The sequence below is a fragment of the Rhinolophus hipposideros genome (assembly GCF_964194185.1).
Source record: "Rhinolophus hipposideros genome assembly, chromosome: 1".
Taxonomy (NCBI): Eukaryota; Metazoa; Chordata; class Mammalia; order Chiroptera; family Rhinolophidae; genus Rhinolophus; species Rhinolophus hipposideros.
In genome coordinates, this window is record NC_138047.1 from 5,742,993 (window position 1) to 5,761,668 (window position 18,676).

Consider the following 18,676-nt stretch of genomic DNA (forward strand, 5'->3'; position numbering starts at 1 on the left):
ATCCATTCATTCAATATTTACTGAATGCCTATAAAACATCACAAAATATTTCTAGATAGTGTAATGAATGGAAAAGCGGTACGGTTTGATGCTAGCCAGAGTCAAGTCCAAATTCCAGCTAGCTCTGTAGCTTTCTTGCTATGTGATCCTGGGTAAGTTCTTCAGATAGAAAATGAACTCAATGAGGCCTACCTATGCACTATTGTGAGGATTAAACATGACATTTCAAATGTCTAACAGCGCTTGGAAAGAGTACAGGTATGCTCACAATGTTCTCTGATTTTAGTAACTGAAAACTGAAAAAAATGCATAAATAGTAAGGAATATAACTGTTTCTCATACAAGGGAATCAGTAGTATATAAGAGCCTGATTTTAAACAGAAGCCACATGACCTAACGTGATCCCAAAGCACCCAGAATGCTAAATAAAGCTTAAGTAGTATTAATTATGATACTAAAGGAAGAAAAATAAATTAAGCAACTTTTTCTATACTGCAGAGGCCTGGCTGGATTTTCTAAACCCTACTTGGTTTCTCTGTGGTTGACGGGAGTTCCCTGCTTACCATCCTCTCTGCAGTCAGCACGCATCTACCCAGTGCTCACTCCCTCTCGGTCTTTCCTGCCTCAGCATCCCCACACTTCTTCAGTAGCTGACTGGAGAATATAGATTTCCCAGAGCAATTCTACGCTTCAATATCTCCACCCCACCAATTGGTTCTGTGCAAACAATTTTACCTGATTCTCATATTAAATGTAATCACTCACCGGGCAACGTGTTTGCAAATGTGGGAGTCCTACACACAGCCCGCTACCATGTGCTCGGTCAGCACAAAACGCATTTCAGAGCCGCTTATGGAGCCTGATGCCCCTAAAACCCTATCTGACGTGCAGCCAGCTCTTTCAATGGTACATAAAAGTATCTCTGCCACACAGATGCCCGAGACTCATTTACAGACCAATTACAGGACCGGAGCGGCAGCAATGTTTTACATTTGTTCTGTTTTGTATTTTTAGCCCTGGCTTTTTCCTTTCGTGGATTATGGTAAATACAACATTTGCTCCCAGAATGTGGGACTTGCTGAGATCATAAAGGAAAGTGCCTAACAAGCACATTACCTTCGGCTATTGCATTATAGGGATACAGACAGTTACGCTAAGTGGCTGGATTTAGTCATATTCAAATTCTATTAAGCTGCCTTGCCTTCAACACACAAATAAACAAGAGAAGCTTAGTGTGCAGCGTATTTTCAACCTCCTGGCCCCCAGGCGGCACATCCCTGTGGGGGCTTTACTGTGGGGGAGGGCAGAGAAGGTTCTTAAAAAAACAAAACAAAACAACAACAAAAAACTGCCACCAATACAAGTCAATGTTTCTGTAGGTTTGCTCCTGAAATTTCTTTCCTTTGTTTAACATTTGTAACCTGCTTTCTCAACACTGAGTCCACAAAGGCGTTGGTAGAAGCCTAACTCTACTGCGAAGTACACACCGCTCATCTCGTAGGGCCAAATAGTAACAAGTTTGCATGTAGCACTGTGTTCTGTCGTGAGCAGACGACATCCCATCGCTAACTCTATTAATACAGCGTCCAACTATGACTAGTATATTTTGCCTAATTGCCCAACTGCGCGAATCGTGATGAGCACGCAGGACCGATTTTTCTTTCTTCTTCTTCTCCTTCTCCTTTGTCTTCGTCTTCTCTTACTGGCAAGCCTGCTGCTTTTCTGACCTTGCCATAAATGAGTGAGATACTGAGTTGTAAACCTCGAGCTGCGAGTGTCTTTCAGAGGCAATTACAGCGAAGCTGTATTCCAACATTATGAAATGGGGCATTTCCAAGGTAATGTCCATATTACAAACTCCACCCAGAGGCCTCGAGAGGGAACCTGAGAACGCACAGAAACTGTAACACATGGCCACACACTAACTGTGGAAATGCTGCAAGAGACCCTCTCAGGTCACAGAGTGACGTCACTGATATATGGTAGAGCTGCAAGTATATTATTTAAAGAGCCGTCTCCTGCAAGTCTACGCAGTTTATTCAAAACTTTCCCTTTTTTGAGGAATAAGGTAGACATTTCACTACTCTGAAAAAAAATTTTTTTTTCAATTTAGGGATAGCCTTTGAAAAGAAACATATTTTAATAAAACGATAGTAAATCTCAAAGAGACAGCTAAAGACTTTCTAATGTAAAGAGATGTTTGCTAGAGCATTAAAGATAAATGCAAGGCCTAGACTAAGATGAGGGCCTTTGGTAGGGATTTTGAAATGGAGACTAACCAGCATAAGATATTGCAGGGCATTTTAAACTGTGTGGACTAAAGTAACCTACGTGAGGCAGGCAAGGCGTTAGAAATAAGGGAAGAAGAGAAAAAAAAAAGACATGCATATTTGAACACTCCCCACTAATCCATCTTGGGTGAAAAAAATCATTCACAACATAAATCTCCTAAATGCTGACGGAGGTGGGAAGACTCATAGCAAGAAGTCCCTGGCAAGGGGGTCAGTAAGCCAGGGCCGAATGAACGTAATATGACAGGGAAAACAAGTATTGAAATCTTTCACTGCTATGGGGACTGGTAGAGAAGTGAACATATCTTTTCAGCAAGTCACCAGCATTTCAAGGCTTGGAAGAGTTTCAGTGTACCAGAATCACGGTTATTAAAGATCAGCAAAATATCTCACTGAACTGGACGGCAGGATCCTAGAAAAGTGACAGAAAGAAGACCCTGAGGGATTGGTGGGCTGAGGGGAAATAGCTTGATCTCACCTATTGAAGGGACCTGGGAAAGAAAAGTGACAGGTAGAGGGCTACACAGGAGAACAGGAGGGGAGAAAGAAGTGGGGCCCCCCTGGGCTTTGTTGTAATCTCTTCGCAACTGACCTGACCGCACATCTCACCTGCCCATTCATTCCATGCACCATCACTGAGTGCTTTTTCCTAATGACATACTTCTAAGCCCCTGCGGTCACCACTCTCTCATATATGTTTAACATTGACATTCAAGGGCTTTGCCATTGGTTCCAACCAGTCAGTTCTTTCCTCATTTCCCTTACAAGAGCCCTTGGGCACAAGCATTTCCATGAACATAATATGCTGTCTGCCTCTGCACATTTCGTCACCCACTTTTGCTCCCTAGAATTAGCTTCCTACTCCATCAAGAAGCAAATTACCATTCAAGATACAGAGTGATGGATTCTTTTCCAAACTCACCACACAGTTCTTATCTTTATAAGCCATCTGATGAATAAGCACATTTTATGTCATCTCATATATTTTCATCTTATAGTTACCTGATTACTGTTATTATTTAACCAGTGGAACAGTGTGGCCCAGTGGCAAGGCCTCCCTCCTGCCTAGGAGTCCGAAGACCAAGGCTGAAGTTGCAGCTCCATTACTTCCAAGCTGGCCACAGAACATGGATAGATCTGCACGACAATCTTTTATTAATAAAATGTCCACTGCAGTAATGTGACATAGCACAGTGTTAAGGATCAAAGGAGATACTACATGCGAAAGTACTGTGCAAACTACTAAAAGACTATCTACTATACATTGTGTTTTTATCTTTCTTCTTCCCAAGTAGACTCGGAATGTCCTGAGGGCAGGAACCAGGTTCAGTGGTTCCTTGGATTCTCAAGCTCATGTATCAAGCAGCGTCAGGAAGTAAATAAATACGCAATGATTCATTATTTTGCACTTCAAAGTCAACAGCAAAAGGGCCTCAGGAACCAGGGCTTGTTGCTTTTGTATTCCCCTGCATGCAGGGGTTGTCTGGTCTACTTCACACAGATTCATTTTCCACTAGGCCCTCAAGGAATCTTTCAAGAATGTAAATCTGCCTCTGTTGCTCAGGCTCCTTAAAAATCTTTTAAAGCTCCTTTAGATAATCTTCAAGCTTTTCTGAATGATCAAGGCTTTTTAGGAACTGGCTGTGGCTAATACCTTAGCCTCACTTCTGCTGCTCTACCCCTCAAAGTCGCTGCTCCAATCCTCCTGGTCCCAGGATGTTGCAAAAAGAACTCAGTGTTTCACAGATTTTTTCCCCCCAACATACCCAAATATGTTTTTCACAATTAAAAATATATTCTCACGAAATGAAATGAGTTTTGTCAAAGCGAATGAACACTGAAAAAAAGAGAGCTTCCTGAGGCTAAAAGGTAGATGGGGCAGAATGGAAGACTATTCTACACCCACCGTATTTCACAGAAATTCATATGAGACCGCTGAAATGGGTCACCCACCAAAAGATGAAGTCTAAAATATAGGGGAAGAAAATCTGGGGAAGAGTCAAAACCTACAGAAGAAATCTGGGGAAGAGTCAAAACCTACAGAAGAGGTTTCTTTTAAGGCAAATTGAGTTCCTGTTCAGTAATTTTCATTAATTGATTTAAGCAGTCAGGCCGTTTTCCCAAAATACGCTGCATTCACCATCCCATATAAAGTGGAAATGTCCATTTTTACTTTTACTTTAAGTGAAACCCCAAGAAACAGTCTCTACCTTTAACCTCCTAGGAAATAATGCAGATGAAAAATTGAAGGTGACTCAGTCTAGAGTGGTAACAGTGGGGATAAAGAGAAGCAACCTACTTAAAGAGGCACAGGGAAGGCTTTATTGGGTGACTGGAATATACGACTTCGGGTGGGCTTTGTTGAATAAGACATAATTGAATGACGAGGTCTAATTTGGGGTGCTAGAAAAGGAATGGGGGATAAAGAACAGTCTATGTCTATGACTTTTTGGTCTTTTATTTGTTTGTCTTGTTCTTTTGTTGCTTTCAGTTTTATATACCACATATCAGTGAAATAGTTTAGTAGGGGTAAGGGAGCAGGGGGGTGGTAGATGAGGGTAAAAGGGATCAAACATATGGTGATGAAAGGAGAACTGTCTCTGGGTGGTGAACACACAGTGTAATATACAGATGATGTAATACAGAATTGTACACATGAAACCTATGTAACTTTACTAACAATTGTCACCCCAATAAACTTTAATTGAAAAAAAAAGAGTAGGCATAGTATTTGTAAAACTACAATTGACAAGGTAAGGCAAGGAACAGGATATGGGGGCGGGGTGGCAGGAGAGAGAAGAGCAACAAGGTAGAGATTTGATAGGTTTTACAACCTGGGAGACTCAAGAGGATTCCTCTTAGATCTCTGACAGTCAAGGTGCCATAAGGAGCCACCAGAACCATGGAGAAAAGGTATATATTAATGGCACTGAAATAATTCACAAACTTGCGTGATCATAACGTCTTCCCTGTAGATTTCACTTTTACATAAAAATCACATAAGCTGCATGAAAGTTTCATCCCAAAAGTTAACTGAATATTTATAAGGAAACGAATATGGCCTCTTTTAGCACATAATGCCATTAATATTAATATAAGGTTTTTTAGATATTTAAAATTATTCCTCAAAACGTAGATCAATGGTTCAAAAATAATCCTGAATTTTAACAGGATTTCCTTTCTCATTCTTTTTAAACAACTTTAAACTATATTTTGAAAAGATAAGGTTTCTCGAAATGTAATTTTTATAATTTAAAAATGTAAAGTTACAACTAAAGTTTCATAAAACACGTAAAAGGATTTAAGGATAAACGCAAGCTACAAAAGTCTGGCAATTTTTTTTTTAATTGTTTAAAACTCTTCTGATTTCAGCATAAAATCAGCATTTATTCATTTCAGTTTCTTCACAAGTAATATTCTTAGAAGCATTATTATTTCTATAGATGCTTTCTATACAGGGTGGTTGAAAAATTCTCAATGTGCTGATGGTAATTCATTTTCATGACTTAAGTAATTGAGCCTGTCTTTAGAGTTATTAATTATAATTACATTACACTGTATTTCCAAAGGAAAACAGAATAAATAGAATATAATCACTGTAACCATTCTGTAAAAAACAGTAATTACATATTAACTCCCATCAGTTCAGTCACATACCATTGCATTTAATACCTTCAATACGTTCCAGGCTCAAGTTAAATGACAAGTACTAACTTTCTTAGACTTGATAATTTCTGGCTTTTTTCAATCACAGCACCCAAAGTTCCATCTTAAATCATTATAAATTGTTCAGGAGGGAGAACGGCTCTATTTAGCACTCTCAAGAGACTGTCTTCTATTGAACACATGCCATTCATTTTCGTATCCTGACTTCCTAAAAGAAAACAAGGTTTGATACATATCAAACAAAGGCAGTTCATGACACTCGCCAAATCTTTTTTAAAATAGAAATTTGGAAGTATGTATTCAGGCTAATCTTTTCTTTAGATTATAAATTCTTTGAAGGTAAGGTTCGTTTTGGTAACCGCCATGGAACCCAGCCCAGTCTTGCACATTCTATGCTCTCAGAACATGTCTCTGCAGAGTGAGTCAAGTCTCTACAGGAAGAGATATACGCGGTTTGACAATTAAGTTTCTGAACTTGTTGCAAGGATGTTGCTAACCTTTCTTGATATCAGAGGGATTATTCATTATGAATTTGTACCAACTGGACAGTTAACCAAGTTACTATTTGGAAGTGCTGAAAAGGCTGCATGAAAAAGTAAGACGAAAATGACCTGAACTTTTCACCAACAATTCATGGCTCTTGCATCACAATGCAACCAGTTCACTCGGCACTGTCTGTGAGGGAGTTTTTAGCCAGTAACCAAATAACTGTATTGGAACACCCTCCCTACTCACCTGCTCTGGCCCCCAATGACTTCTTTCTTCATCCAAATATAAAGGAAATGTTGAAAGGAAGACATTTTGATGACACTCAGGACATCAAGGGTAATATGCAGACATCTCTGATGGCCATTCCAGAAAAAGAGTTCCAACATTGCTATGAAGGGTTGACTAGGCACTGGCGTGGGTGCATAGCTTCCCAAGGGGATTACTTCAAAGGTGATTGTAGTGATATTCAGCAATAAGGTATGCAGCATTTTTTCTAGGATGAGTTCGCGAACTTAATTGTCTGAGTTAGTAGGACAAACATGTAAGAGTTGTGTGGCTTTTAACAGCACTGGCTGCTCAGAAAGTTGGGCCTGGATAGTCAAGAGTCATAGGCAGAACACCTAGGAAACGTCACACAGCATGGAGAGTTCCCCACTGGGGCCTTACGCTTTTTAGTCTCAGGACCAAGGTCATTCCATTTTGCGTCTCAGTTTATTTTTTAGAAATGTTCTAATATTGAACGTGTAAGCAGCTCCAAGAAACAACAGCTGCTGGGAAGTGAAAATTCCATCATCATTACTGTCAATATTTCCAGGCCTGTTTTATGGGAACTGTCAGATTCTGCTTTAGTAAAGCTTCACACTGTGTTAATTGTGTTCCAATAATTTTCACTGTCCTAAATTGAGCATATACTGCTTGGTATACGCACTATGAGTTACTAAATTATGCATTTGTAAACTCATACCCTCCCTTGGGTGTAGATGACAGGAACACACATGTGAAGCTTGTCTCCACAATTACAAGATTCTGGATAACAGAAAGATTATAGACCATTCTATTTATAAAAACATGTTTTCCCACTTGCTGAAATACATGCAGGATTGTTTGTTGAAAAAGGCCAGTAAGTAATTTTGTAGAACTTAATTGGTCTTATTTTTCAGGGAAAGGCACATAAGGAAAGACACAGTGGGTTCTTCTAACTAACAACAAATAATGATAATAATCAGAGCTCACATTTATTGGGAGCTTATTTTATGCCAGGCCCTTGGGGTAATTGCTTAACATTTATTAACTTCAGTAATATTTTCTGTACCCCTAGTAGGTAAGGATTATTATTCAGGCCATTTCATAGATTGGAAAATTGAGTCTAAGAATGAAGTGCCCTGACCACACAGTGAGAGCGCCTTAACATAAGCACAGAAGTGTGTGACTCGAACACCAAAACCCTGACACACCACCGTCCTGATGTGTCCTCTGCCCTCTGGGATGTACAAGCACCCAACTCAAAGAATATGCCTTAAACTCAAAGCATTTACACCCCAGAAGGCATCCCCAGGAGAGCTACCACAGAGGTGACAGAACATTTCTAATTCACTCCATTCATTTCTTTAAAATTCCCAGGAGAGGATACTCCAGCTTCCTCCGCAAAGCCAACCTGTAGCAACCTCTAGTATCTCAAATAATAAAAAAAAGTCCTTATATCATAACTTTTAGTTGTATTCTGGAACCACATTATATTTTCCAAGCATTTCTTGTTTCTCGTTAGATTTTCCATATGTGTGTATACCGAGGGTGCCAAAAAATGTATACAAGTGGACACTTTGGTCAACGTTGCTCAGGCTGTAACGTCTGCTGTAATCAGAAGTGTCTGGACACCGATGGTAACCACTTTGAGCACCTCTTGTAATTGCAGAAGTCAAAGGTGACTTGTGTTTATTTTTTGTTGTCGGTATATATTGAGTATTATATAATTTTAATACAATTTTCATTGCTTAAAATGTGTATACATTTTTTTGGCACCCTACATACATAGGAACATACATACACACTCATACACATATGTTGTATGTATATATAAAGAGGGTGCCAAAAAATGTACACACATTTTAAAAAAGAAAAAAACTATTAAAATTATAATACAATCAATGACGCTAGCATTCATTTGATTAACGCCATCTTTTGAGTGAATGTCATACAACACATTGGTACCGTATTCAATTCAATTTCAAAAAGTAGATAACATTTCTTAAAATGTGTACATTTTGGCACCCCCAGTATATGTCTATGCTACATGTGCACACATATTCAAACTAGACAGCACTTTGAGAAGGAAATGCCTATTTTATCTGAATATACCTTTACAAAATTAGGTGATTAACCTTTTCTCTAGAGTTGGACAACGTTAAGTCAGCAGAATGACATGTTATGTGGAGCAGAGGTGGCCTCTGTTTCAAAAATTCCCAATATTCTGTAACGCAATATGGAATATTTTAAGAGTGATATTTAATATTATACATTAAAAATATGTTTTAATACTAGAAGTAGGATGGCCTCAAGGTGGGGAAAAACTCCGATGGAAGGAGACGAACGCACAAGACACACAGAGTTATTGTTAGTACCACTCACTTAGCAATCAATCGTGCATTAGATGTGGTTTCTTTAAGTCTTACTGAATTACCTGGCTCCGCTACTACCGTGTTTCCCCGAAAATAAGATCTAGTCGGACTATTGGCTCTAACACGTCTTTTGGAGCAAAAATTAATATAAGACCCGGTATATTAAACCATACTATACTATGCTATATTATATTAAGACCGGGTCGTATATTAATTTTTGCTCCAAAAGATGCATTAGAGCTGATTGTTGGCTAGTTCTTATTTTTGGGGAAACACGGTATTATTTAACTTTCATATGCTGTTTTCCCACCCAGACTATAATACCTTTGGAACCCAGGCACCACATTATAGTCTCTATTATCTCAAATGCTCAGTCCAGTGCCTTTTTCTTAGGAACTGAATAAATATCTGTTAATTGGCTGATTGACTGAAAATGTCAGTTCAGAGAACCTCAGCAATCAAGGCTGAGTCACATTTCTAAACAGGTGTAAAGCAGCACATTCAGCATCCACATGTGGTTTTGGGCGTCCTTCTTCCCAGGTCTTCCCAGGCCTTTAGAGTCCATCATAGAGACGGGATCTGACAATTAAGTTTGCGAACGTGTTGCAATGATGTTGATAAACTTTTTTGATATCAAAGGGATTATTCATTATGAATTTATACCAAAGGGACAAACAGTTAACCAAGTTTACTATTTGGAAGTGCTGAAAAGGCTGCATGAAAAAGTTAGACGACCTGAACATTTCGCCAGCGATTCATGGCTCTTGCATCACTACAATGCACCAGCTCACACGGCACTGTCTGTGAGGGAGTTTTTAGCCAGTAAACAAATAACTGTATTGGAACACGCTCCCTACTCACCTGATCTGGCCCCCAAGGACTTCTTTCTTTACCCAAAGATAAAGGAAATATTGAAGGGAAGACATTTGGATGACATTCAGGACATCAAGGGTAATATGATGACAGCTCTGATGGCCATTCCAGAAAGGAGTTCCAAAATTGCTTTGAAGGGTGGACTAGGTGCTGGTGTTGGTGCCTAGCTGCCCAAGGGGAGTATTTGGAAGGTGAACATAGTGATAGTCAGCAATGAGGCATGTAGCACTTTTTCTAGGATGAGTTTGTGAATTTAATTGTCCTACCCGTACTTGCTGCGTGGCTGTCACTGTCCTCAAAAAAACATGCTTCACCTGAAAGCTTGGCAGAAGTGCACAATCCCAGACTCCACTCACCGAGTCAGAGTCTGTAGGTCCAGGCAGAGGTCCTGGAACCCTCCCCGCTGTGCCGTGACGCTGGTCCTCAGACATCAGGCCATCGTTTGAAGAGCACCAACCCTGCCCCTGGGCTGCCAGGATAATGCTGGGAGTGTTGGGTCAGAGCAGCCCAAACTATTCCATCAAAATTCAGGGAGCAGTGATAATGACTTTTATCAGGGAGACGCACGCGAAAAGTTGCATCTGAGAGCACCTCTTGCCCCTATAATCTCAAATTTTATTATCTCTTGAGAAGCAGGGAAACACGACTGTGGATATGTAGAATATTTCTTAGGCCAGGGTCTTTCTTACAGCATATTTCATGGGCACTGATAAAATTATTTTCATTTTGAGAAAATCTATTTGCTAAGTTGTGAACGACAGTGGAGACAGGTCAGAGAAACACATTTTTAATAGATGAGAATTCAATTTTTTTTGACCGGCCAAAAGAAACACAATGTATAAGCCAGGCACTTGGTCCAGGCTGCTGACCTCTGCTATTTCATGGCATGTTCAAAACAGACATTTCAGGGAAGGAAGAAGAGGCTGAAAAAGTGAGGGCTCATGTAGAAGCTGCATGTAATTTATTTTTAAACAATTACTGAGACATCTGTGGCACCGTGGGAGAAAAATCAGGCAGTATTTTAAGTTGAGAGAGGGCACAAAATAATGTCACAATAAATTATACCAGAACTGTTTGGGTGGAGGCAACTTCTTGGGAGGAAAAAGTACATGGGAGTCAGGACTAGAAATTCGAGTCTTCCTCTCGGTGTCACACACCTCTCAAAGCATCAGTCAATATAAACATTTAACCTTCAGGAATTCTGTGCAGCTACAGAAATGGGCATTTGGGAATCAACGAGAACCTCAGATTTCCAGCATCACTGATGTAAGGCTCTGTGATTAAGGCTCTGTGTAAGGCTCTGTGATATCCTCCCAAGCCACTAGCCAGAGCTAGCTCAGTTATTTAAAAGTGTTTCCACTCAAATTACAGACTCAGGCAACCTCCTCCAACCTGCAGGACTCTGTGAGGGTGGCGTCTGTGTGGAAGGCATGTCACCCAAGTTTTCCCTATTCCCTCTTCCTGCCCTCCTTTTCACATCTCACTGCCAGCAGAAGCACTAAAATCTAGAAACAAGTGTTCATTCAGTCACTGAGCTTATATAATACCCTTCCCTTCACCACCACTGCCCTAACTGTAGGCAGCCTAGCACTTACAGGAATGCCCTTCCTAACTGGATTCTACTCTAAAGACCTAATTATTGAATCAGCCAACACGTCATATACCAACGCTTGAGCCCTTCTAATTACCCTGGTTGCTACCTCCCTGACAGCTGTCTACAGCACCCGAATCATTTTCTTCACACTTCTAGGCCAACCTTGATTTCCCGCACTCATTCTGATCAACGAAAACAACCGCTACCTAATAAACTCCATCAAAAGCCTCCTAATCGGAAGCATCTTTGCTGGCTTCTTCATTACCAACACCATCCCTCCCATGACCATGCCTCAAATAACCATATCCTGATACCTAAAAATAACTGCCCTAGCCGTAACCATCCTAGGCTTCACCATTGCCCTAGATCTAAGCTCAGCAACACAAAACCTAAAAGTCAAACACCCCTCAGACCTATTCAAATTCTCCAACCTGCTCGGCTACTTCCCAACCATAATATACCGCTCCATGCCCCTAATAAACCTATTTCTAAGCCAAAAAACGGCCTCCCTGACCTGACCTGAATAGAAAAATGCACTCCCCAAATCAATCTCTCTACTCCAAATAAAAACCTCCACCCTAGTGTCAAGCCAAAAAGGCCAAATCAAGCTGTACTTCCTCTCTTTCCTCCTACCACTAATCTTAAGCCTAGTCATACTTATCCTCCACGAGTAACCTCTAAAACAACAACTACCCCAACAAGCAGGGACCACCCAGTAACAACTACCAACCAAACTCCATAACTATATAAAGAAGCTACACCCATTACCCCCTTACTAAACACCCCAGAGTCTTCAATACTATAAATAACCCAGTCCCCCATACCATTTAACTCAACACACCTTTCAACTCCTCACTATTTAATACGCATAAAACAAACATAGCTTCAACAACCAGACCAGAGATAAAAGCCCCCAACACAACCTTATTAGAAATCCACACCTCAGGATACTGTTCCGTAGCCATGGCAGTAGTGTAACCGAACACTACCAGCATTCCCCCTAAATAAATCAAAAACACCATTAGCCCTAAAAAAGACCCACCAAAACTCATTATAATACCACACGCAACCCCACCCCTCACAATCAACCCAACCCCTCCATAAATAGGCGACGGTTTAGAAGAAAACCCAACAAAACTAACAACGAAAATAGTCCTTAAAATAAACACAATATATGTCATCATTATTCTCACATGGAATCTAACCACGACCAATGACATGAAAAATCACCATTGTATTTCAACTATAAGAACAGCAATGACCAACATTTTCAAATCCCACCCACTGTTTAAAATCATCAACGACTCATTTATCAACCTGCCCGCCCCATCAAGTATCTCCTCCTGATGAAACTTCGGGTCCCTGCTGGGAATCTGCCTGGCCGTACAAATCCTCACAGGCCTCTTCCTAGCAATACACTACGCATCAGAAACCTCCACAGCCTTCTACTCTGTAACCCATATCTGCTGAGACGTCAACTACGGCTGAATTCTGCACTACCTCCATGCCAATGAGGCCTCCATGTTTTTCATCCGCTTATTCCTACATGTCAGATGAGGAATCTACTACAGCTCCTATACATTTTCAGAAACATAAAACATTGGAATTATCCTCCTTTTCACTGTCATAGCCAAAGCATTTATAGGCTACGTACTTCCATGAGGCCAAAGATGCTTTTGAGGGGCAACAGTCATCACAAACCTCCTCTCAGCTATCCCATACGTCAGAACAACCTTGGTAGAGTGAGTCTGAGGGGCGTTCTCAGTTGACAAAGCCACACTCACTCGATTTTTTGCCTTACATTTCCTATTACCCTTCATCATCTCAGCCATAGTTATAGTCCACCTGCTCTTCCTCCACGAAACAGGATCAAACAACCCAACTGGGATCCCCAAAGATATAGATATAATCCCATTCCACCCCTACTGTACCATTAAAGACATCCTAGGCCTCATACTAATGCTCATAGCACTTTTATCCCTAGTCCTATTTGCCCCCAACCTGTTAGGTGACCCAGACAACTACACCCCAGCCAACCCACTAAGCACCCCGCCACACATTAAGCCAGAGTGATACTTTCTATTTGCCTATGCAATCCTATGCTTAATACCAAACAAACTTGGTGGAGTAGTAGCCCTAGTCCTATCTATCCTCATCCTGGCCGCTATCCCACTACTACACACATCAAAACAACGTAGCGTAACATTCCGACCTCTGAGCCAATGCCTATTCTGACTCCTGGTGGCAGACCTCCTAACACTAACCTGAATTGGAGGCCAACCAGTTGAACACCCATTTATTATCATCGGACAACTAGCCTCCATCCTGTACTTCCTAATTATTCTAGTCCTAAAACCACTTGCAAGCATCGCAGAAAACCGTCTATCAAAATGAAGAGTCTCTGTAGTATATCATATTACCCTGGTCTTGTAAACCAGAAAAGGGGAACAACACTCCACCACAGACTCAAGGAAGAAACTCCAAGTTCCACCATCATCACCCAAAGCTGAAATTCTAGTTAAACTATTCCTTGAACCACATATGAATGGAGTCGTACCACCTCCCTGTAGCTCCCCAGTATTAACTTATCACCAACTATCCCTATGTAATTCGTGCATAATATTAATTAGACCATGTGTTACATAGTACATACTATGTACAATCTTACATAAGTTATTTACCCCATGCATATAAGCAAGTACAATACTATCAAGGTATCACATAATACATTGATTGAAGTCGTACATAGAATCATTATCAACATGAATATTCTTGACCAAAGTCAATGTTTGATCTTACATAGTGCATAATATGATTAATCGTACATACCCCATTAAGTCAAATCAATCCCAGGCAACACGCATACCACCTCCAATGGGTTATTTCTTAAATACTAACTCACATGAAACCAGCAACACTTGCGAGAAGGATCCCTCTTCTCGCCCCGGGCCCATAGACCGTGGGGTTTTCTAGACTTGGGGCGTAAACGGCATCTGGTTCTTTCTTCAGGGCCATCTCACCTAAAATCGCCTATTCTTTCCTCTTAAACAAGACATCTCGATGGGTTAATGACTAATCAGCCCATGCGACACATAACCGTGGGGTCATGCCTCTGGTATCTTTAATTTTTAGGGGTACGTTTGCACTCAGCTATGGCCATCAGAGGCCATAACACAGTCAAACAACTTGTAGCTGAGCTCAAATTGAACCATGCTTGGAGACACATCAAAATCAAAGGGTAAATGAAATGAATGGCACAGGACATAAAAACCAACCGAGCAGGAACGAAAATTATCAACGTACAAACCAAGATGCAGCTGCCGAGGTGAAACCTAACGGGGTGTAATTCAGTCAATGGTTACAGGACGTAATGATGCACACGCATCGCTTACGTAACGCTTACTCAATGCATCGCATACACATCGCACACGCATCGCACACGCATCGCATCTGCAACGCATCCGCAACTCATCCGCAACGCATACGCAACGCATATGCACCACATTCGCAACGCGCACCCATTCCCATTAGGTAGATAGGCTCACCAAACCCCTCCCCCCCCACCGTTAAATCCTAGCATCATATGCAACTATCAACATCTTGCCAAAACCCAAAAACAAGAACAAGTGCACAACTGACACAACTAAGGCCAAGTCCTCATTGATAGTCAAACGGACATCAACAAACTCACAGGCTCCGTGATCTAACAACCTCACCATTTGATACAAACCTACTACTTTAATGATTCAACTTTCCTTAGACAGCCATCCCCCTAGATTTGAAACACCCCCCCCATCAATCCAAATATAACTATAAATTTCAATGCCTACCTGGAACCAGATATACCCCGTTAATGTAGCTTAATTAACCAAAGCAAGGCACTGAAAATGCCTAGATGAGTACTAGTACTCCATAAACACCTAGGCTTAGTCCTGGCCTTTCTATTGGTTCTAGGCAAAACTATACATGCAAGTATCCGCACTCCAGTGGGAATGCCCTCTAAATCGCACCTGATTAAAAGGAGCGCGCATCAAGCACACCACAAAGTGGCTCATAACGCCTTGCTTAACCACACCCCTACAGGAAACAGCAGTGATAAGAATTAAGCCATGAACGAAAGTTTGACTAAGTTATACCTACTCCTCAGGGTTGGTAAATTTCGTGCCAGCCACCGCAGTCACACGATTAACCCAAATCAACAGAAATACGGCGTAAAGCGTGTTTAAGAGTACAAAAAATAAAGTTAAATTCTAACTAAACTGTAAAAAGCCATAGCTAAAATAAAAATAAACTACGAAAGTGACTTTACAAATTCTGAATACACGATGGCTAAGACCCAAACTGGGATTAGATGCCCCACTATGCTTAGCCCTAAACCTAAACAATCAACCCAACAACATTATTCACCAGAGAACTACTAGCAACAGCTTAAAACTCAAAGGACTTGGCGGTGCTTTACACCCCTCTAGAGGAGCCTGTCCTATAATCGATAAACCCCGATAAACCTCACCAGCTCTTGCCAATTCAGCTTATATACCGCCAGCCTCAGCAAACCCTAAAAAGGAACTGTAGTAAGCACAAACATAAGACATAAAAACGTTAGGTCAAGGTGTAGCCTATGAGCTGGGAAGAGATGGGCTACATTTTCTTCTCAAAAAACACTTAAAATCATATACGAAAGCTCCCATGAAATAAAGAGCAGAAGGTAGATTTAGTAGTAAACCAAGAACAAAGAGCTTGATTGAACTAGGCCATGAAGCACGCACACACCGCCCGTCCCCCTCCCCAAATATAAAGGTACCACCTAAACCTATTGCCACGTACCTGCAATATGAGAGGAGATAAGTCGTAACAAGGTAAGCGTACTGGAAAGTGTGCTTGGATATATGAAAGTGTAGCTTAAACCAAAGCATCTGGCTTACACCCGGGAGACTTCACGTACAATGAACACTTTGAACAAGCACTAGCCCAACCACAACTCAATTCAATCCACATAATCAACTACCCTCTTTGAGGTACCAGGACGATGGTGAAGTAGAAACACTGGGTTCCTGCCTTCGCGATCACACTGAGCATGGAGGACTAGTTCATCCAGGGGTAACTCCAAGAACGCAGATTGTTGAAAGGAAAAGCTCACGGTGGCAGGGGAGCCTGTGATGCCCCATCAGACTTTGGCTCAGGTAAGAGCTAGTTCCACTTAAAGACTTCCTTGTGGCCCTCTCAAATGCCGCCCTTCTGAGGCGACACTGAACTATCTGCTCAGCCATCACCAGTGCTGTCAGAGAGCCCGGCAGCAAACCCACCACACCTTTTCACTACGAATCAGTAGAACCGTGGGATCGAACACAGCCCTCGGAATTGTAACTTTAGACTCACAGGAAAATGGGAGAGGCCAAAGTTCTCCTTGAGTGGAGCACCTTTTCATCAGGCTTGACTGCAATGTACCCTTCATTCAGGCAGGAGAGAGGAGAGGACAGCTGCATTCATCTCTTGAAAAGACTGTAGTGTATCCTTTGTCCAACATATGCAAGTATCGCTATGCCAGTGATCCCACGCTCTGCAGAAAATGTCCGATAACACACAATTCTAACCAAAAAAACAAAAACCAACCAACCAAACAAACAAACAAAAAAACCACACAGAGAACCTATTTGTACAGAGGAAAGGCAACTGTGTAACTACAACAGAATTTGTTGTGCAAGTATTGGGTTTTCCAGCCTCTGCTTAACCTTGATGACTGGGGAGGGAGCATTCTTCAAAGATTTCAAAGGCCTTTGCAGGTTTACCCCTAAGGAATTACTCCTCTTCTAAGAGAAAGCTGTGTCTTTTACTGGACCTCCAAGGATAAGAGACGGTAAAGACCAGGAAGTCAGGCCAAAGTGACAGGTGTGACAAGTGGGGAACAGTCTTCAGCACAGAAACTTCTAGGCCCTTTTGAGATTCAGATTTCCTCTACAAATCAGGTTAAGGATCCTCACTGGATTGTAGTGAGGAATAAACAAAGTGATATAAATGTGTCTGAGTAGCCTACTATACACTACTTCCCTTGTTTTTAAGGAAGATGCTGTTAGCCCTTTTGTTTAGATATTAATAACACATTCCAGAACTTTTACACATACGTACAAGACTTCCATTTCACAATTACTAGTATCGCTGTCACCATTAACTGTGGGATCACTGCAGAGCCCTCTGCATTATGAGACGTGAAGAACCTAGTACGTTTATTGATCTTCCTGGTCCCAAAGCAGAAGCTATTGGATCAAAGAATCAATATTTCAATGGAGAGAGAGAACAATATTTGAATGGAGGATCAACATTTGAATAAGGTGCACTTCCAGGCTCTTGCTTTCTAGATTCAAATTGCTTAGAGAATTCTTATCTAAAATAAGAAATCTTAGGTTCTTCACATCACCCATCGGAGGCTCCCAAATTATTTGGACCTGGCCCTTCTCTTCCTAACAGTTCCTCGTGCACTCAAGGATTTCTTTAGGAGAAACGAGGGATGTTTGCCTTCTTTCCTAGACTTTTACATTCCCTACTTTCCTACTAGTGATGGAAAGCTTGCTGAAATTCTCAAGTAGAGCACACATGTAGCCCGGCTATCTTCTTTCAGATCCTAAACAGCTATATACATTGGAACAGAACAGCACTCTCTAATGGTATTTTCATCACTTACATTTGGCCCAACCTTTCTGCCATCCCTTTTATGACAGACACCACCAGTCTCACCTCTGAGGTTATTCAGAGTCCTTATCTGTTCTGTTGGGAGCCTGAGAAAACTCTACTGCAGCCGAAACAAAGCAAATTTCACTGCACATAAATGACCATATCTTGGATCCATCATTATCAGTGTCTGATGGGTACCCTTGGTGGCCCTGTTCTTCTGTGCTCTATGACACCCTTTGGACATGTGATTAGATGACACCGTGTCACTTCTTCTCTTAGGCAGGCATTTAGCACTGCTTTTCATTTAAGTCTTTTGCCGGTGGAGTGATTTTTCTGCTGTCAGATCGCATTATGGATATTAGATCTTGAATGAGCTGTAACTTTCCACAATTGAAAATTTAGAACACAAAGACAATTTCATTGGGCCTTGTCACTGTTTAACACACAGTCCCTTGACTATTCAGGATCATGTGGGTTTCTAA

General features: G+C 41.2%; 1 protein-coding gene across 41 annotated transcripts in view; it reads right to left on the minus strand.

Moving 5' to 3' along the window:
- The window catches only part of CELF2 (CUGBP Elav-like family member 2), a 786,924-nt gene that overhangs the window by 180,667 nt on the left and 587,581 nt on the right, over positions 1–18,676 (minus strand). Inside the window, exon 1 of one of the 41 annotated variants that reach the window (XM_081046701.1) lies at positions 16,905–16,915. The exons of the other annotated variants lie outside the window; for them this stretch is intronic. The gene's annotated coding sequence lies outside the window, so the exon portion shown is untranslated. Of the gene's footprint in view, positions 1–16,904; positions 16,916–18,676 lie in introns of those variants that run through there. 41 annotated transcript variants of the gene reach the window in all.